This window comes from Hemibagrus wyckioides, linkage group LG15 (genome assembly GCF_019097595.1).
Source record: "Hemibagrus wyckioides isolate EC202008001 linkage group LG15, SWU_Hwy_1.0, whole genome shotgun sequence".
Taxonomy (NCBI): Eukaryota; Metazoa; Chordata; class Actinopteri; order Siluriformes; family Bagridae; genus Hemibagrus; species Hemibagrus wyckioides.
The window spans coordinates 11,947,501-11,970,292 of record NC_080724.1 but is presented as its reverse complement, the minus strand read 5'-3'; the positions used below and the strand labels follow the sequence as shown (position 1 = coordinate 11,970,292).

The following is a 22,792-nucleotide window of genomic DNA, read 5'->3' as shown; positions in this document are numbered from 1 at the left end:
GTTAGTTTGAGTGAAGGGGCGGAGTTGGGGGCGGGGCGAAATACGGTATTAAGGGCGGGACTAGAATGCATCGCACTTCTTTTCTACGCAATCAGTGATGTTATCACATTGAGTACAGAGAAGTTCCTGGTGTGTTTGTGGTCTGTGTGTGTGTGTGTGTGTGTGTGGTGGGGGTGTAAAGTTGTTGTCATGTTGTTGCTAAGGACAAAGACCAGGCAAGTTTATATTCTTTGTCGGCTTCTTCTTCTTCTTCTTCTTCTTCTTCTTCAATGCTGTTGATTTTTATGCCAACATGAGAGGAAGCTAAGAAAAAAGGACATGTATAATCCCCAACATGATGGAGGATGCAGTTGACACCTTATATGGAGGCATGACCTGTACAGAACCGCTGCACACACACACACACACACACACACTTCAATTAGACGAATAAGGATTAAGACAGATTGCTTAAAATCTTCGTTTTTTTCTGTCTGTCCATCTCAGCAATTCATGGTTTCTATATCTGTTTGTCTCTCTGTCCGTCTCTGTCTGTCTGTCTGCCATGTTCTGTCCTCTGCCTCTGACCTGTGTCACCCCACAGTGTCATGTTTGTGTCACTCCCTCTCACACTGAGACGTCTCATTTGCGTGAGACAGACGTGTGTGATCTGTCATGTGGTTCTCTCTGCTGTGTGTGTGTGTGTGTTGGCATAATATCAAGCAGGTCACGTCCTCCACTACAGCAGAGCCATAATTCACTGACTGAGAATGATATACTACTCTCGCTCCATCTCTCTCTCTCTTCTTCTTCTTCTTCTTCTTCTTCTTCTTGTCTCAGTCTATCTCTGGGTCTCACTCTCTTTTACTTTCTCTCTATTTTGTCTCTGTCTCTCTCCTTGTCTTTGTCTCGCACTGTCTCTTTCTTTTGGTCTTACACTTTTTCAGGGTTGTGTTCCTCACATATTCAGCTCTTGGCCTGGGCTCCTGGGCCCCTGGGATAACTGAGTCACTCAACATATAGGTGAGTCTGAGACTCAGCGAGGGTTGGTTTTTTTGTTCTTTCATGTGATAGTAGCCTCAGCTGCTGCTTCTGGGTTCCGGTTGCTGCAATTAAAAGTCGCTTGTGCCAGTGGGCAGATGATTGATGTTTGAGTAACAAATATAAAGATGGCTCAGTGAGCGGCCCGAAGCCGGGTCTAATTTATGGCTCTACGTGCAGATCTGAAGCTCTTCAGCTGGAGGAACGAGTTGGAATTAAAGGAAACGTTCATTTCTGTCTATCGGGATGAGTGTGGGGGGAAATTTCCACAGAAATAAAGAGGCTAAATATCGCCAAGGAGCTGCTGATAAAGTGAAGATCTCGAGGTAGCTTTTTAAAAATCTCGAGGTAGCTTTTTAAAAATCTCGAGGTAGCTTTTTAAAGGTAGCGTGATTGAGTTTATTTTGTTACAGTGGAGGAAATGAAAGTTATATTTAGGGGTCCAAGCTCCAACGTCAACTACAGTGTTATATCAATGGGAAGTGCAACCTTGCTGGCTCCACACTTATTCTCTGATCAATCTAATAATGGCAGAAATTCATATTGATGAGGTCTCTGGAGTTTATTTTACAGTTAAATAGGTGACTTAGTGTATAGAGTTTGAGAAATACTTTTTCTCTGTGTTGGGTTTCATATGTTGTCCATATGCTCTTCACATGTTCATCACGATTTCATCAGATGTGCAGGACTGAAACTGGAAGACATATATTTTATTTTGTTACATTGGAGGAAATTTAAGAATCCAGACAGCAAAGTCAACTGTCACATGTTCTTCAGATTTTCATGTGGGTTTCTTCCAGGTTTTCTAATTTTTCTCCCACCTTCTAAACACACGCATGAGTCAGATTTGCCCCTGACTTGCTCCTTGGTGTGACTGTGAGTACACTGCACTCTCCGTAACTGCACAGGGGTTTGATCCTGACCAGGATGAAGCGCTGGCTGAAGATGACTGACTGAATCAGACCGTAACCCATTTTAATGAGATCGAGTGAAAAAAACGTAAAGAATTATGATTTCGCGACCTGATTCCTTCTTGCTTACGTTACATAATCTGCTCCTGACCAAGGTTTGAGTTTAAAAACTCGTCGCCTTGACAACAAGTCTGTTTCCAAGCAGGTCAAATCTAGTTAACCGACGTGTGAAAAACACGACCCTAGTGTCAGATCCGCCTCTTAACCAAAACATCGTAGATTAACACGAGATCTTTTCCCGTTTTCTCGTTCTCCAGCTTATTGCTGTTGCTCTGTTGCTCTTTCCACCCGGCTAACAGGCCCCTGGCTGGCTGTCTCATCATTGTCTCCGCTGTCTCGCCTCTCCTCGCTGTAAACATCCTTAATGGCTGCTGAGGAAGCTGTAGTCTGGTGCAACACGCTTTCTAAAAACACAGCAGAAAGTGTTCACACAGGAGCTTTACTCTGTCCACATCCATTATAATTACTCTTAATCTTCCTCGCTGTGAAAAGCTCGGACATCCGGCATGAAATTGATGCTGATTTATTTTCAGACATAACAAACAAGAAGAGATAAATTGGCCCCGAACAAAGCCGTGGAATTCGAATCCCGACTGTGATAAACAGCATAAACAGCCTTTTCAAATTTTAATAAAAAATGTTCATGTAAATAGTAAAGAGTTCTCTCTCTAATGACCAGTGCTGGGAATCTCGTCCATCACCCGAATAATATCCGCTCACCTTTTCTATAGTAACTGCTTACACGAGTATAATGTACTGTCTAATCAAATCATTGTGTGGTGACGTTTATTTCATTCACATTTTTTGGAAGGAGTCTCCAGTGTTATGGCTATTTTTTTCATTTATTTATTTATTTTTGTTGTATTCACTTCCAAAAAGAGAAAAAAAGGCAGGTGAAGAAAATGACTGGTTATAACTGACTGACTTCATAACACGAATAAATAAAAAGTACAAGATGTAATACTTTAATGAGTTTAAAAAATATACTAGATCTAAATAATAAAATAATTGTTTGATATGTTAAGACAATAGCTATTATCATGTATTACAGTAGTCATGTGGTACAATAATCTTGTGGTACAATGGTCATTTGGTACAATGGTCATGGGGTTCAGTGGTCTCTCTGGCTCATTGGTTCAGGTGAAACTTGAGGAATAGTGAATCTGTATTATGCTTCATGCTGCAGATTTATCGCTAAAACATGATTTTCATTTTTTGCAGTGGAATGTAGTTAGAAAGTGGAGATGGTGAATTGGAGATGATGAGGTGGAGATGATGAGGTGGAGATAATGAGGTGGAGATGTTGAGGGGGAGATGTTAAGGTGGAGATGTTGAGTTGGAGGTATTGGGGTGGAGGTGTTGAGGTGGAGATTTTGAGGTGGAGATGATGAGGGGGAGATGCTGAGGTGGAGCTGTTGAGGTGGAGATGATGAGGGGGAGATGTGGAGATGTTGAGGTGGAGGTTGAAGTGGAGGTATTGAGGTGGAGGTACTGAGGTGGCGATGTTGAGGCTGAGGTGGAGGTATTGAGGGGGAGATGTGGAGGTGGAGATGATGAGTTTGGGTGGAGGTGTTGAGGTGGAGATGTTGAGATGGAGGTGTTGAGGTGAAGGTGATGAGGTGGAGATGTTGAGTGGGAGATATGGAGGTGTTGAGGTGGAGATGCTGAGCTGGAGATGTTGAGGTGGAGATGAAGGGGGAGATGTGGAGGTGATGAGGTGGAGGTATTGAAGGGGAGATGTTGAGGTGGAGATGATCATGTGGAGGTGTTGAGGTGGAGGTGATAAGGTGAAGATGTTAGGTTGGAGGCATTGAGGGGGAGATGTTGAGGTGGAGGTGATGAGGTGGAGGCAAAGAGGTGGAGGTAATGAGGTGTAGGTGTTGAAGGGGAGGTGTTAAGGTGGAGGTATTAAGGTGGAGATGATAAGGTGGAGGTGTTTAGGTGGAGGTGTTTAGGTGGAGATGATAAGGTGGAGGTGTTTAGGTGGAGATGATGAGGGGGAGATGTTAAAAGTGGAGGTGATGGGGAGATGTTGAGGTGGAGGTATTCAGGTGGACACAATAGGGTTGGAGATGTTGAGGTGGAGATGACAAGGGGGAGATGTTAAGATGGAGGCATTGTGGGGGAGATGTTGAGGTGGAGATGATGTGGTGGAGATGATGAGGTGGAGGTGTTGAGTTGGAGATGATGAGGTGAGGTGTTGAGGTGGAGATGATGAGGTGAGGTGTTGAGGAGGAGATGATGAGGGGGAGATGTGGAGATGTTGAGGTGGAGGTTGAGGTGGAGGTATTGAGGTGGAGATGTTGAGGCTGAGGTGGAGGTATTGAGGTGGAGATGATGAGGTGGAGGTGGAGATGATGAGTTTGAGGTGGAGATGTTGAGATGGAGGTGTTGAGGTGAAGGTGATGAGGTGGAGATGTTGAGGGGGAGATATGGAGGTGTTGAGGGGGAGATGTTATGGTGGAGGTGATGAGGGGAGATGTTAGTTTGGAGGCATTGAGGGGGAGATTGAGGTGGAGGTGGAGATGATGAGGTAGAGGTGTTAAGGTGGAGGTGATGAGGTGGAGGCAAAGAGGTGGAGGTGTTGAGGGGGAGGTATTAAGGTGGAGGTGTTTAGGTGGAGGTGATGAGGGGGAGATGATAGGGTTGGAGATGTTGAGGTGGAGATGACGAGGGGGAGGTGTTAAGGTGGAGGCATTGTGGGGGAGATGTTGAGGTGGAGATGATGTGGTGGAGATGATGAGGTAGAGGTGTTGAGGTGGAGATGATGAGGTGAGGTGTTGAGGAGGAGATGTTGAGGTGGAGATGATTAGGTGGAGGTGTTGAGGTGAGGTGTTGAGGGGGAGATGATGAGGTGGAGGTGATGGGGGAGATGTTCAGGTGGAGATGATGAGGGGGAGATGTTAAGGTGGAGGCATTGAGGGGGAGATGATTAGGTGGAGGTGTTGAGGTGAGGTGTTGAGGGGGAGATGTGGAGGTGTTGAGGTGGAGATGGTGAGGGTGAGATGTTGAGGTGGAGGTATAGAGATGGAGGTGATGAGAAGGAGATGTTGAGGTGGAGGTATTGAGGGGGAGATGTTGAGGTGGAGATGATGAAGTGGAGATGATGAGGTGGAGGAATTAAGGTGGAGATGATGAGGTGGAGATGTTGCGGTGATGAGGTTAGATGTTGAGGGGGAGATGTTGAAGTGGAGATGATGAGGTATTGAGGTGTAGATGTTGAGGTGGAGATGATGAGGTGGAGGTGTTGGGGTGATGTTGAGGTGGAGGAATTGAGGTGGAGATGATAAGGTGGTGGTGATGGGGGGAGATGGTATTGACTGGTTTGTTAATGTTGAAATGGACGCTGGACATCAGCAGCGATGGGGTGAAGTGGAAATTAGGTGGATGCTCGGATAACCTTGGTGATGCAGCGTGGAAATGGGCGTTGTCCAATTCCAGTTCCAGCTCCAGTCACCTTCCTTCATGTAATAACAAGGGCTCATAAAAAAAAGACTAATTTGTACTAATATTTGGCAGAATGTGTTGGCAGCTTCACAAGAACATCTCTAAGATCACTCGGTGGGTTTTGAGGAATTGGCAGTTTGCCAGTCGAGTGTTCTGACTGTGCTTCTGCTTCACGTTTACTTCCTGACCAATAAAAGACTTGTGCAATCAATATGACGAAGAAAAAAAACCCCACTGATAAGCATACAGTATAATTTGACTCTAAAATAATTCACCACATCAGCGATTTGTCACACTTTTTAAAATCTGACTATTGGTAACCATAGAAACGAAGACGTATCCAAGCGAGCGCTTTGATGTCATACTGTGATTTGTATCTGCAATCCTCTCACAGCTGCTGCTATAGGAAATATAACGGCTTGTGACCAATCAGAATCCAGAATTCGGTCATGAATAAATCATTACACGTTGGTTTCAGTTTGCAGTGGAACAATCCATTGATTTTTAATATGGAGCTAATTACCAAGCTGTGCCTTTACACTTGTGTGGTGAAGCGGTGAAGAAGCAGTGAGCCGAAGATGGCAGCCGTGGATGACGGGGATGATGACGGTGTGTGTGTGTGTGTGTGTGTGTCAGCTGTCAGAAAATAAATTCTTGAGAAAGCGTTTTGGGTTCACTTGCCATGGCAATGATGGAGATGATATTTCCTTTAAATTCTCTTTTTAAACTGAAAATGGAAATGAAGTTTCCCACCACTGCTGACAATGTTGACAATGTTTTGGCCCCCCGTCTACCCCACAGGACCACCACCGAGCAGGTATTAATTGGATGGTGGTCCATTTTTAGCACTCTGACATGATAGTACATGTGTTGCTCTAGCTTTTAAATGTCACAGTCACATGGGAGCGAGAGATCTATCACCACCGCTGGTTTTCCTCTCCACAGCTATTATCACTGCGTCTGCTCGGTTTGCCGTAACACGTCCGGCTGCGTGGATCTGCAAATCCCATGGGACGTTCACGCTGTTGCTTCATCTCTGTCGCATGTGATGCCTTTCACTTCATTTAAACATTATGATTATTTTATTAAAATATAAATCAGAAGGAATAGCAAATCAGTATGTGAAGGTAAAGAATGCTGTGTCTGACTGTATAGAACGTTGTCAGGAATTACTGGGACAGTTCCCTGCCAGACCACTGGAGGGGGTGCTGGCAGGTGCATCAGCTGAGCCTGCTTTTCTGTTTGTTTTCCCTTGTACCTTGTGCCACGCCCTCCCTGTTGTTCTGCCTTCCCGTCTTGTCACCTGTTTCCCATTTACCTTGATGTTTTGCCCTTTATATACAAGCCCTTGTGTGCCTGTTTTTGCCAGTCATTGTTGTTTGTTGTCTCATGAGTTGTCATGTGTCTATAGTGTTGTCTGTCAATATGATGGACCGTTTGTGTTTTGTTTATTATGTTTAGTTTTATTTTACGTTTCGTTTTAGTCCTGTCTTACCCCTGTGAATGAAGCAGTGCTTAGATTAATCCTGCGTATGGGTTTGATTTCCATGGTGTGCGAGTGGCCCGGATGTTACAAATGTCTGTAACACAATAACACAACGGCATTATCTGTGACTGTGTAGAGCTTCATATATCCAGCTCTGGGGAATTTGTTATGATGTTGGGCTAGTGATCAGAAGGTTATGAGCTTAAATCCCAAACTCTTGAGCAAAGCCCTTAACTGCCTCAGATGAGACTAATTTAATTCACACTGTATGAGGGAATAAATGGATCTGTATATGGATTTAAACCCAAAGTGGCCTAAACCAAGTTATATATTTTTATTGTTTCATATGTCCCCAAAGATAACTCTGTGAAAGTAAAAATGTTCCACTTGTGCGACTTTTATCCACGCACAACCTGATTTCTAAAAATAATCTGGTTGGTTTTTTTTTTAGGAAAATATTATTCTTATTCTCTAGCAGAATGCTGAAAAAAACCCTCCACCAATGAGTGTTTATGTGAGTGGAAACATGTGGCTGGTTAGAGATCTCAGAGCTCAGACTGGTCAGAGTAACACACTCACTCTTTACACCCGTGTGGAGCAGAAAAGAGTGTCACAGAATGCAGCACTTTGAGGGAGATGAGCTCCAACAGCAGCAGGATGTTGTGAGGAACGTGTCTGTTGAGTGGACTGTATATATCCAATTATATCATCTTTCTGTAAATACTGACACAATATAATCCTGACTGAGCCATGTGTACAAACTCCCAGTGTGTGTGCTCATCCTGGCGTCGTCTATTGTATCAGACAAGGATCTTCACTCATCCTGCTATCTGAAGCAGAGATACGGCTCTGTGCACAGCGCTGACGGGAAGCGTGAGGACTCTGTGGGCTTCACACTTCACACACAATAGCGTGATTCAGCTCTGGACATATTATACAGTACCGCACAAAGAGCAAACACGAACACAATTACTGCACGCCAAACACACTGAGTAGTACACACACACACACACACAGCCGTGTCAAGCCGATTTAGATGTTGTGATTACAGATCTCAGCAGTTCCTCGAGGGTTCTTTTCATGGTTTCTAGTCTTGAGGGGTTCTGAAATATTCATTCCACATCTGATCTTTAACCCTCATGTTTTAAACCTGCGTTTATTAAGTCGATAAACATAATTCCTCCATTTGAAGTAGATGTGGTGTTAAAAAAAAAAAAGTCTGATTGTTCCAAAGGCATTGTTTGAAAGTGCTCTTAGGTACTGAATCAAATGCAGTACGTATTGAATCAAATGCAGCAGGTATTGAATCAAATGCAGTAGGTACTGAGTCAAATGAATCATGGTACTGTATCAAATGTACTAGGTAGTGGACTGAATGCAGTATATATTGAATCAAATCCAGTAGGTACTGACTCAAATGTACTAGGTAGTGAACAGACTGCAGTATGTATTGAATCAAATGCAGTAGGTTTTGAATTAAATGCAGTAGGTACTGAATTAAATGCAGTAGGTACTGAATCAAATGCAGTAGGTACTGAATCAAATGTACTAGGAGGTGAACAGAATGCAGTAGGTACTGAATCAAATGCACCAGGTAGTGAACAGAATGCAGTATGTATTGAATCAAATGTATTAGGTAGTGAACAGAATGCAGTATGTATTGAATCAAATGCAGTAGGTATTGAATCAAATGCACTAGGTAGTGAATCAAATGCAGTAGGTAGTGAACAGAATGCAGTATGTATTGAGTCAAATGTTTTAGGTAGTGAACAGAATGCATTATGTATTGAATCAAATGCAGTAGGTACTGAGTCAAATGAATTATGGTACTGTATCAAATGTACTAGATAGTGAACTGAATGCAGTATGTATTGAATCAAATGCAGTAGGTACTGAGTTAAATGCAGTAGTTGCGGAATCAAATGTAGTAGGTACTGAATCAAATGGAGCAGGTAGAGAGTTAAATGCAGTATGGTACTGAATTAAATGTACTAGGTAATTAATTAAATACAGTATGTATTGAATCAAATGCATTAGGTACTGAATCAAATGCAGTATGGTACTGTCACAGTATGCCATTTCAGTTTTCTGATCTGTGAGGTCTCCAAGCAGCCAGGAATATTGGGAACCCCGGGAAGATCCAGAAGATCATGTAGCTCAGACGTTCTCTAGCAGCACAATCAAATCAGGAACATCACCTCAGAGCTCATGATCTCCCCTGATCATTGCTAGAACCTGTTTCCAGCTTGTCCACCTGCTGCTGCTCTTAATGAGTCTCATTAGTGTCTCGTTAACCTGTGTGTGTGTGTGTGTCTATACAAGTTGACTTGTCTCAGCGCTTTGCAAATTCTTGAGTAAGTCTACACTGTAACCATCACTCCAGGTTTGAAACTAATCCTGTTTTTTCTGAGCTGTTCTCTAATTTGCAGTTTTAGATCGATCAGGTTTAAGCTCTGTCACAATGTAAAAGCTGTAACAGACTGTGGGATTCTGTGTGTCTAAAGATCCTCTAACAATCTGCTAGAGCGCCTGGTAAAGACAATGACTTCTTACGCCGTGCTCAGGTCATCAGTCAATCAACAGGATTCAGTAAACTGACTCGAGGTCATGAGGAGGATCTGGTCATTGAGGCTCAACTCACTAACGAAAGATTCTGTTACAAAATCTGAGGTTTGTCTATGACAGTAAAACAGCTGGATTAAACATGTTTGGCAACATCTGGTATGGAAACATCTGGTTGTGCCCTTAGCCTGATTTTTAGAAGCTTGTATTTGCTCTTAATGTGGATCATAATTACAGTTTTATTTAACTCAAGAGACTTAATGTTAAAGAGTAAATACAATTCTAAATTTAAACCAAGTAACTTGCACTTACTATTCCCCTGGTGGCCATTTTGTCCCTTGTGCCTTGTCATGCTTTATTTGGACATAACGCTGTGACTCGCACAAAGCAAAGGGTTCAGACTGGAAACCTCAACCTCGTTTTCTGAAGGCTGATAATTAACTTCAGGCCTGCTTTCACCAGAATCTTTTTAAGCTCCTTCTGTTTTATCAACAGCTGCCCTCTGAGTACTGCTGGCTCTCCTCCAGTGCTGTTTTAGGGGGAAAACATATCATATGGAACGGCATATTTTAGCATCCTCGCAGCAGCTTGCGCTTAAGTTCCTCGCTCGACAGAAGCCGAGGCAGCGGTCAGCGAAAGGACACATGGACACACACACACACGTCACTCAGTCATAAGACTTGGACTGCTATAAGACTGTTTATAACTGCTATAAGACTGTTTATAACTGCTGTATGACTAAGAATGCTATAAGACTATTTATAACTGCTGTATGACTGTTAAAGACTGCTATAGGACTGTTAAAGACTGCTATAAGATAAGACTGTTTATAACCACTATAGGACTGTTAATAACTGCTGTAAGACTGTTTATAACTGCTATAAGACTAAGACTGCTATAAGACTGTTTATAACTGCTATAAGACTAAGACTGCTCTAAGACTGTTTATAACTGCTATAAGACTAAGACTGCTATAAGACTGTTTATAACTGCTATAAGACTAAGACTGCTATAAGACTGTTTATAACTGCTATAAGACTAAGACTGCTCTAAGGCTGTTTATAACTGCTATAAGACTAAGACTGCTATAAGACTGTTTATAACTGCTATAAGACTAAGACTGCTATAAGACTGTTTATAACTGCTATAAGACTGACTGCTATAAGACTGTTTATAACTGCTATAAGACTAAGACTGCTATAAGACTGTTTATAACTGCTATAAGACTAAGACTGCTATAAGACTGTTTATAACTGCTATAAGACTAAGACTGCTATAAGACTGTTTATAACTGCTATAAGACTAAGACTGCTATAAGACTGTTTATAACTGCTAATTATATTGAATTGTTTTTGCCTGCTTGGTTGTCTAGATGTTCAGCATTGAATGTGTTTGTCATGTTCCACTCCACAGTGGTGGTTAATAGGACGCTCATATGAAAGTAGACACTCAGGACTTGTCTAGTGTTTCATAGGTATTTCTGTTTTCCCTAGCAAACTAGGCATTATATATTCATAGAAAAAACAACAAAATAATGGTTATTTGTCTGTGTGTGTGTCTGTGTGTGTGTGAATGTGTGTGTTGTGTAGCTGTGGATCATCCAATAAGCAGGAAGCTCTGACCTACTTAGCTGCTATGCTCGATCTCCATGCAACTAGAATAAAGCAGTGTGTTATACAGTTATACAGTAATTACACCACCATCATGATCAGGGCAAAACACTACACGCGTTCCCACGCTAACATTCCGGTGTGTTTAGCGATGATAACAGGAAGCTGGAGTGAGCGCGGGTTTGTTCAGACGCAGGTATTGTTTAGATACAGCAGTTAATTACGGGGGAAATTTCCTTCAGGGAGGATCAGGGTGTTTTCACTGGTGATTAAATAATAAAAAAAAAAACCAACTCCACAGAGGAAAAGTACCTCTGTCCTGCAAACTGCAGGCTGCTGGACTCCAGGAGGAAGCCGAGAGCCTTTCCATGCAGCTCTACCCCACTTTATACCCTCTACGCTTTATAGTCGGAGTGGCAGCTTCACATTTTCAGGCTGACGCAAATCAGATAAAATATTTGTAAAAATTTACAAAAAAGGTTAACGTTTTCTGCAGTCCTTCACATCTGAGCATTTCTCATCAAAATGTAACTAAAATAACAATGAAAGGTCATTCAGTACTTAGCTGTTTTGGTTTTGAAGCTGTAATTCGCTCCGTTTTCCGCACATCGTGAGGCAGATGTGAGGAACGTGAGGTCGGATTCTGAGACGCTGTTGGTGTTGCTTCATCACTTCTACATAAATGAGATTCGAATATGATGCAGTGGCGATGTTTCTCACTTGTTTTATTTTGGTCAGCGGACCACGCTTACGGATTAAAAGGCCATCATATGTTATTTTTTTGCCAGCTGATACTCCAGAGATTTTTTAAGTCATTTCTTTTACCACACTCAGCTAGCATATGCTGAGCGTTTTTGCTATTTCACTTTCTGATGGGCTGAATTCTTTCAGTGAGGAGACATTTATTTAACTTTGATGTAAGGAGTCTCCAGTGTCAAAGATGTAACTTTATGTTTTCTGACATCTTCAGTACAGAGGAGTTTATGCTTCACTGTGGTAAAAAAAACAAATTGACATACTAGTGTTAGGGTTTTTGTCTTATTTACTTGATAAGAGAGAAAAGTGGAGGCTGGTGACTGCTATAAATGTTTATAGCTGCCATAGGACTGTCTAAAACTGTATAAGACTGTTTAAGACTGCTATAATACTGTTAATAACTGCCATAAGACTGTTTAAGACTGCTATAAGACTGTTTAAGACTGCTATAAGACTGTTTAAGTCTGTTATAAGACTGCTATAAGACTGTTTAAGACTGTTATAATACTGTTTATAACTGCCATAAGACTGTTTAAGACTGTTTAAGATTGTTATAATGCTGTTTATAACTGCCATAAGACTGTTTAAGACTGCTATTGCACTGTTTAAGACTGCTATAAGACTGTTTAAGACTGTTATAAGACTGTTTAAGACTGTTATAATACTGTTTAAGACAGTTTAAGACTGTTATAATACTGTTTATAACTGCCATAAGACTGTTTAAGACTGCTATTAGACTGTTTATAACTGCCATAAGACTGTTTAAGGCTGCTATAAGACTGTTTAAGACTGCTATAAGACTGTTTATAACTGCCATAAGACTGTTTAAGGCTGCTATAAGACTGTTTAAGACTGCTATAAGACTGTTTAAGACTGCTATAAGACTGTTTAAGACTGTTATAAGACTGCTATAAGACTGTTTAAGACTGTTATAATACTGTTTATAACTGCCATAAGACTGTTTAAGACTGCTATTAGACTGTTTAAGACTGCTATAAGACTGTTTAAGACAGTTATAAGACTGTTTAAGACTGTTATAATACTGTTTAAGACTGCTATTGCACTGTTTAAGACTGCTATAAGACTGTTTAAGACCGTTATAAGACTGTTTAAGACTGTTATAATACTGTTTATAACTGCCATAAGACTGTTTAAGACTGCTATTAGACTGTCTAAGACAGTTTAAGACTGTTATAATACTGTTTATAACTGCCATAAGACTGTTTAAGACTGCTATTAGACTGTTTATAACTGCCATAAGACTGTTTAAGGCTGCTATAAGACTGTTTAAGACTGCTATAAGACTGTTTATAACTGCCATAAGACTGTTTAAGGCTGCTATAAGACTGTTTAAGACTGCTATAAGACTGTTTAAGACTGCTATAAGACTGTTTAAGACTGTTATAAGACTGCTATAAGACTGTTTAAGACTGTTATAATACTGTTTATAACTGCCATAAGACTGTTTAAGACTGCTATTAGACTGTTTAAGACTGTTTAAGATTGTTATAATGCTGTTTATAACTGCCATAAGACTGTTTAAGACTGCTATTGCACTGTTTAAGACTGCTATAAGACTGTTTAAGACAGTTATAAGACTGTTTAAGACTGTTATAATACTGTTTAAGACTGCTATTGCACTGTTTAAGACTGCTATAAGACTGTTTAAGACCGTTATAAGACTGTTTAAGACTGTTATAATACTGTTTATAACTGCCATAAGACTGTTTAAGACTGCTATTAGACTGTCTAAGACAGTTTAAGACTGTTATAATACTGTTTATAACTGCCATAAGACTGTTTAAGACTGCTATTAGACTGTTTATAACTGCCATAAGACTGTTTAAGGCTGCTATAAGACTGTTTAAGACTGTTTAAGACTGCTATAAGACTGTTTAAGACTGTTATAAGACTGTTTAAGGCTGCTATAAGACTGTTTAAGACTGTTTAAGACTGCTATAAGACTGTTTAAGACTGTTATAAGACTGCTATAAGACTGTTTAAGACTGTTATAATACTGTTTATAACTGCCATAAGACTGTTTAAGACTGCTATTAGACTGTTTAAGACTGTTTAAGATTGTTATAATGCTGTTTATAACTGCCATAAGACTGTTTAAGACTGCTATTGCACTGTTTAAGACAGTTTAAGACTGTTATAATACTGTTTATAACTGCCATAAGACTGTTTAAGACTGCTATTAGACTGTTTAAGACTGTTATAATACTGTTTAAGGCTGCTATAATACTGTTTAAGGCTGCTATAAGACTGTTTAAGACTGCTATAAGACTGTTTAAGACTGCTATAAGACTGTTTAAGACTGTTATAAGACTGCTATAAGACTGTTTAAGACCATTATAAGACTGTTTAAGACTGTTATAATACTGTTTATAACTGCCATAAGACTGTTTAAGACTGCTATTAGACTGTTTAAGACAGTTTAAGACTGTTATAATACTGTTTATAACTGCCATAAGACTGTTTAAGACTGCTATTAGACTGTTTAAGACAGTTTAAGACTGTTATAATACTGTTTATAACTGCCATAAGACTGTTTAAGACAGTTATAAGACTGTTTAAGACTGTTATAATACTGTTTATAACTGCCATAAGACTGTTTAAGGCTGCTATAAGACTGTTTAAGACTGTTATAAGACTGTTTAAGACTGTTATAATACTGTTTATAACTGCCATAAGACTGTTTAAGACTGCTATTAGACTGTTTAAGACACTTTAAGACTGTTATAATACTGTTTATAACTGCCATAAGACTGTTTAAGACTGCTATTAGACTGTTTAAGACAGTTATAAGACTGTTTAAGACTGTTATAATACTGTTTATAACTGCCATAAGACTGTTTAAGGCTGCTATAAGACTGTTTAAGACCGTTATAAGACTGTTTAAGACTGTTATAATACTGTTTATAACTGCCATAAGACTGTTTAAGACTGCTATTAGACTGTTTAAGACAGTTTAAGACTGTTATAATACTGTTTATAACTGCCATAAGACTGTTTAAGACTGCTATTAGACTGTTTAAGACAGTTTAAGACTGTTATAATACTGTTTATAACTGCCATAAGACTGTTTAAGACAGTTATAAGACTGTTTAAGACTGTTATAATACTGTTTATAACTGCCATAAGACTGTTTAAGGCTGCTATAAGACTGTTTAAGACTGTTATAAGACTGTTTAAGACTGTTATAATACTGTTTATAACTGCCATAAGACTGTTTAAGACTGCTATTAGACTGTTTAAGACACTTTAAGACTGTTATAATACTGTTTATAACTGCCATAAGACTGTTTAAGGCTGCCATAAGACTGTTTAAGGCTGCTATAAGACTGTTTAAGACCGTTATAAGACTGTTTAAGACTGTTATAATACTGTTTATAACTGCCATAAGACTGTTTAAGACTGCTATTAGACTGTTTTAAGACACTTTAAGACTGTTATAATACTGTTTATAACTGCCATAAGACTGTTTAAGACTGCTATAAAACTGTATAAAACTCAAAGGCTGCTATAAGACTGTTCAAGACTACCATAAGTCTGCTGTAAGACTCTTTAGAACTGCTATAAGACAGTATAAGACTGTTCATAACTGCTTAGGGTGAGAACAGGAAACTGTTTTGCGGATGTTCCACAATTGTAAATGTAACTATAAATGGATAAAAAGGGCAGTGTGTTGTTTAATAAATGCAGCACTGTATTCTCCGGCAGTTCTGCTGCGGAGGAACAGAAAAGGAATAAAGGAAGAGGAATAAAACTCTTCAGGATGAGCTTTTACAGGGAAATGATCACCTTCACGCTGCTTCACCACATTATCCTTCTCCTGAAACACCACAACATGCACTTAAAAGATGACAAATCATCACGTTTAAGCAAAATGATGATGTTTTGTGAGGGATTGATGTAGGAAGATTCTGGATATAACTGGATCTTACTGGATATTCTGCCTGTTACTGGACCTGTGCTTAGGAACACAGTTTTAAGATTTCTCACCTGAATGTCGAAAAAAGAGACTCTTGAGAAGAATCAATACAACACTTAACAAATCTGCGCATTGCTGATGATCAGTTGTGACATGTCTACACACACACACACACACACACACATACACACACAGACACACACACACTCGCATCCGATTTAAACCTTGGGGCAGACTGCTGGCCTCCGGAGGATCTGCTGCATGTCTTACAAGCTGCCAATCTAATTCAATTAGCAAGCAGTTCAGAAATCAATAACGCTAATCAGGAGGAAATCCAGGTCGGTAGCTGGAGCAGCAAGCAGCGTTACCACGGAAACGCAAACCAGCAGGACGTTAGCTTAAAATTAATAAATAAATAAATACCCATATAATAGCCTCTTCTGACTTTTTTGCGCCAGGATTAGACGCCCGGCAGAAGGTGATTGAGCTACAAGCCGCTTCCCTCCTGGATTGCTCTCAGGCCTCGCCTTCATGACGCTGAGATCCTTAAACGCAAACATGGCCCTGAAACTCCGTCAAATCCATCCACTTATGGCACGTTTTCAATCAATTCAAATGATTTTATCACCAGTTGTGAGTCTGATAGAAAATGAGTCAGGACTCTATGTGTTTAATATGTGTGTTTTTTCCTCTGCTGGATAACCTTACACAGAATTCTACTGGCTGAAGATCAGACTTGATCTGCTTTGTAGATGAACAAGCACTTGGAGTATCTCAGAGAGCAGAAATGGGTTTGATATCATCGTTTACTTTGAAGATGCAAACATTTGTGTGGAAAAAATAACGGTTCTTGTTTACTGCAACTTTTCTATAATTATATTGCCCCTAGTAGGCTAGGGAAAAAAAACAGAAATACTTATGAAACACCACAAAGGCCTGAGTGTCTACTTTCATATGAGCTTCAGATTAACCACCACTGTGGAGTGAGACATGGCAAAGACATTCAATGATCAACATGGACACAACAAAACAGGAGAGAGCTCCATTTCTTTTGCCTCTGGTACTGATAAAAATAAAAAAGAAATTCAGTTGGTTTTTCATCATATCTCTTCAAATGGAGAGGAATTCCAGTGAAAGCAAATGGGTCCATTATCCTATAAACACCAATGTGAGAAAAGCTTTGCCTGTTGACTCCTAGACCAATAAATGTGCAGTTTCTCCCGAAACGTCATCGATCAGCATCTAAAGTCGAGAATTATGTGATAGCCTCGCACGTAGCTAAATAAATAATAACACGCTCACGTCAAAAGGCATCATTCGCTTCAGGAGCACGAACAAGGGGATAATTTAACTGCAGTCCGTTTAAGACACGACCCCGCCGCTAGATCCTGCCGAGAAATGACACCACCCTGCTCTGAGAAAGTGACTGTTTTTATTTATTCACATTAACAGCACGTGAAGGACGTGAAGTTACAGGAAAACAATCAGCGACGCTGTGACATGAACTCTGGAGTTGAGTATTTTCCTCTAGCAGCATTTCCTTAGGTTTTATTCCTCTTATACCACAGAAACAAGTCCAATCTATTTATTCCTCACAGTATGATTTTTTTCCATTTCTCATTACATTTAATACACAAGTTACTTCTTTTTCTCATGTCTGTTATAGCAGCTGTAAACATCAGTTCCCTCACCAGCACTTCCCTCAACTCTCTCTTTTGTTCTCTGTTATTAAGTAAAAATAAAACCATTCTGTTCAGAACACTTTTGATAGCTTCCCCCCTAACTGCTACAACACACTGACACTGGAGACTCCTTTTTTTTTTTTTTACATGTGAAAAAACCTCACTGTGTCAAAAACACTGCTGTCAGAGCCGCCATTAGAGACGAATAATCAACATCTTCCGACCAATCAGAATGCAGGATTCACAGTGACTTCACATGACAGAGCGAGTTTTTCCATCTCCTCTGCTTCCTGCGAGGTCAGTCACCCAAATCTCCAAGTCTTAGCTCCGAGGTTTAGCTCCATCTGCATGATGCTCCGGATTTATAGAGCGCGTCCGTTGTGAGAGGAAAAATGTGCCAATTTGAGCACACGGTATTTAAATATACAGTACGTCTGACTGCATAATGGATTTGATGCCTCTGTGCTTCTGTCACACAGGAGCTGATTGGTGAAGCGGCGGAATGCAGGAAACGACATGAGCTGAGAAAAGAAATAATCTTTCCTTTACTGTGACTGATTCATTCCAATCCAAATGCTTTTTTTAAAAGATGCCATTATTCTGTTTCTCTACTTAGTTTTTTCTGGCAAACTTACAATGTCAAGAATGTCTTTTTTTCAGAGTTGCATCAAAATCTGAAATGTAGCAGAAGTTTGTCTGAGTGTCACTGATTCACTCACTCACTGATTCACTCACTCACTCACTGATTCACTCACTCACTGATTCACTCACTCACTCACTGATTCACTCACTCACTGATTCACTCACTCACTCACTGATTCACTCACTGATTCACTCACTCACTCACTGATTCACTCACTCACTCACTGATTCACTCACTCACTCACTGATTCACTCACTCACTCACTGATTCACTTACTCATTCACTCACTCACTCACTCACTCACTCATTCACTCACTCACACAATCACTCATTCACTCACTCACTCACTGATTCACTCACTCACTCACACAATCACTCATTCACTCACTCACTGATTCACTCATTCACTCACTCACTCACTGATTCACTCACTCACTCACACAATCACTGATTCACTCACTCACTCATTCACTCACTCACTCACTGATTGACTCACTCACTGATTCACTCACTCACTCACTGATTCACTCACTCACTCACTCACTCACTGATTCACTCACTCACTCACTGATTCACTCACTCACTGATTCACTTACTCATTCACTCACTCACTCACTCACTCACACAATCACTCATTCACTCACTCACACAATCACTCATTCACTCACTCACACAATCACTCATTCACTCACTCACTCACTGATTCACTCACTCACTCACTCACTCACTCATTCACTCACTCACTGATTCACTCAGTCACTCACTCACTCACTGATTCACTCACTCATTCACTCACTCACTCATTCACTCACTCACTCACTCTTTCACTCACTCATTCACTCACTCACTGATTCACTCACTCACTCACTCACTGATTCACTCACTCATACACTCACTCACTCACTCACTCACTGATACACTCACTCACACACAATCACTCACTCATACACTCACTCACTCACTCATACACTCACTCAATCAATCACTCATACACTCACTCACTCACTCATACACTCACTCACTCACTCATACACTCACTCACTCACTCATACAATCACTCTCTCATACACTCACTCACTCACTCACACAATCACTCACTCACTCACTCACTCACTCACCCATACACTCACTCACTCACTCACACAATCACTCACTCACTCACTCATACAGTCACTCACTCACTCATACAGTCACTCACTCACTCATACACTCATACAGTCACTCACTCACTTACTCAATCACTCACTCATACACTCACTCACTCACACAATCACTCACTCATACTGTCACTCACTCATACAGTCACTCACTCATACAGTCACTCACTCACTCATACAGTCACTCACTCACTCACTCACTCACTCACTCACTCATACAGTCACTCACTCACTCATACAGTCACTCACTCACTCACTCACTCATACAGTCACTCACTCATACAGTCACTCACTCACTCATACAGTCACTCACTCACTCACTCATACAGTCACTCACTCACTCATACAGTCACTCACTCACTCACTCATACATTCACTCACTCACTCATACAGTCACTCACTCACTCACTCACTCATACAGTCACTCACTCACTCATACAGTCACTCACTCATACAGTCACTCACTCACTCATACAGTCACTCACTCACTCACTCACTCATACAGTCACTCACTCACTCATACAGTCACTCACTCACTCATACAGTCACTCACTCACTCACTCACAGTCACTCACTCATACAGTCACTCACTCACTCATACAGTCACTCACTCACTCATACAGTCACTCACTCATACAGTCACTCACTCACTCACTCACTCACTCACTCATACAGTCACTCACTCACTCACTCATACAGTCACTCACTCACTCACTCACTCATACAGTCACTCACTCACTCATACAGTCACTCACTCACTCACTCATACAGTCACTCACTCACTCATACAGTCACTCACTCACTCACTCATACAGTCACTCACTCACTCATACAGTCACTCACTCACTCACTCATACAGTCACTCACTCACTCACTCACTCATACAGTCACTCACTCACTCATACAGTCACTCACTCACTCATACAGTCACTCACTCACTCATACAGTCACTCACTCATACAGTCACTCACTCATACAGTCACTCACTCACTCATACAGACTCTACTGTATTCTCCCCACTCTACTGTATTCTACTCTACTGTATTCTACCCTACTCTACTGTATTCTACTCTACTGTATTCTACCCTACTCTACTGTACTCTGCTGTATTCTACCCTACTCTACTGTATCCTGCTCTACTCTACTCTACTGTATTCTCCCCACTCTTCTGTATTCTGCTCTGCTCTACTCTACCCTACTCTACTGTACTCTACTCTACCCTACTGTATTCTACCCTACTCTACTATATTCTACTCTACTCTACCCTACTGTATTCTACCCTACTCTACTGTATCCTACTCTACAGTATTCTACCCTACTCTACTGTATTCTACTCTACAATTTTCTACTTCACTCTACTTTACTGTATTCTACCCTACTCTAATGTATTCTACTTTATTCTTCTCTACTCTACTGTATTCTACTCTACAATTTTCTACTTCACTCTACTTTACTGTATTCTACCCTACTCTAATGTATTCTACTTTATCCTTCTCTACTCTACTGTATTCTACTCTACTGTTTTCTACCCCACTCTACTATATTCTACTCTACTGTATTCTACTCTACTGCATTCTACCCTACTCTACTGTATTCTACTCTACTGCATTCTACCCTACTCTACTGTATTCTACTCTACTGTATTGTACCCTGTTCTACCCTACACTGTATTCTACTCTGTTCTACCCTACTCTATTGTATTCTACCCTACTCTACTGTATTCTACACTGTTCTACCCTACTCTATTGTATTCTGCCCTACTCTACTGTATTCTACTCTACTGTATTCTACATTGCTGTATTCTTCAATACTTTATATTTTAGCCTACTCTACTATATTGTACTCTCTCTCTCTCATTCTCTCTCTTTAATATTTGTTCTGTTGTTTGTTACTCACTTCCTGTTTACTTCTTGCTATATCTGACCTATAAAAGCACACACATTTCATGAAGTCTTGCCAACTTTGCAGCAGGTTTCTGTGGTGTATTGACCCTGTTTGCGTCGCCTGTGTCTGAATAGTCACCATTCCTCATGCGAATGCTATTTTGGTTTTTACTTCATTGCTTAAACATCAATTCCTGACTCTATCCTCCTTCCCCCTCCCCCCATCCCATCATTATGAATTTGTGTTTAATAAAACGTAAGTATGCACATTGATCCTCACAAATCTGCTTAGTTACACTGGGCACATCTGGCCCAATGTTTTAATTATGATTCCTAAGCCACTCTTTACACATTAACGCAGCAGCAGACTGCAGTTCAACCTCGACCGTCGACACGGTGAAACGGTCTTATCTGCATTCACAAGCTCATGAGCTGCTGCTGCTGGCATTTTTTCAGCCTTGTCTAATTCCTGATAGAGCAAACCTAATTAATTTTGCCTGGAGTCAGAGTTATTAATTGCTTGGGGGTGACGAAGCGGTCCCTGTGGCGGCATGCACCGCAAGGCTTTATGCTCCTCCTGATAGGGCCGCATCAGTCTCGGTGTCGCTGGCAGGAAGCGCTAAAAGAACACGCTCGCTGTCTTTCACAGGAAGCCCGTGAGTCTGTTCGCACTAAACACACTGACACGGTGACATAACGGAGACACGGCGCTCAGCACTTGTCACCGCTTCCCTGAAAAGCAGCATAAATCTTCTGCAGCGTGACTCGGCCTTTTCGTTTCCTTTGAGGGATGTGAGACACGAGGGTGGAAAGAAATGAGGATGAGAAATGATGTGTGTTTATGGATGTTGTTATTGTTGCAGTCTGTCATCCTTCACCTGTGGGTTGTGTTCAAATTAAGAGAAAAGAATATTGTGCTAGTGGAGTAATCTGTGTTAGCATCTGCATCTGTACTGAAACCTAAAGTGTGCGTGGCTTAAATCAAAAGTTTTTTTGTTTCTCTCTTTATTTCATTCATTCTATTCTTTGTTTCTTCTGCTGTATTTCCCCACACCATCCTTCCTGTTGCTTTCTTGTGGTCCTGCAACTCTTTTCATTTGCGTTATTTCATTTCATCTCATCTCATCTCCTCTCCTCTTCTCTTCTCTTCTCTTCTCTTCTCTTCTCTTCTCTTCTCTTCTCTTCTCTTCTCTTCTCTTCTCTTCTCTTCTCTTCTCTTCTCTTCTCTTCTCTTCTTTTCTCTTCTGATCTCTCTCTCTCTCTCGGCGAGTGGAGCTGCGACACAGTAGAAAGTGTCCTCATTATCCTTCGGCCCAAAGGGTACTGACTTAATGAATAAAATGGACAGTCAACATGTGCTCAGTAGCTTAAAGGCTAAAAGATAGATGATATTTGACAGAAAATAAAGTGCTTTAAAGTCTCTTATTAAAAGGCACAACAGTCTAACAAACCAGAGCTGTTCGTCTCAGGATTCTTCGATTCTCCGCTGCTCAGCTTCGGGTTTGAATGCAGACTGAGGGACTGGAGTTTAAGCAGAAACAAAAACAAAACTGTTATTTTAATCACATTGAAGTAAAAATGCAGTTCAAAACACAACACATTTATACAGTCACACACACACACACACACACACACACA

The 22,792-nt window shown here is 40.6% G+C and overlaps 1 protein-coding gene across 4 annotated transcripts in view; it reads left to right on the top strand.

Moving 5' to 3' along the window:
• dlgap4a (discs, large (Drosophila) homolog-associated protein 4a) overlaps positions 1-22,792 on the top strand; it is a 119,536-nt gene that overhangs the window by 942 nt on the left and 95,802 nt on the right. The gene's annotated exons all lie outside the window — the stretch shown is intronic.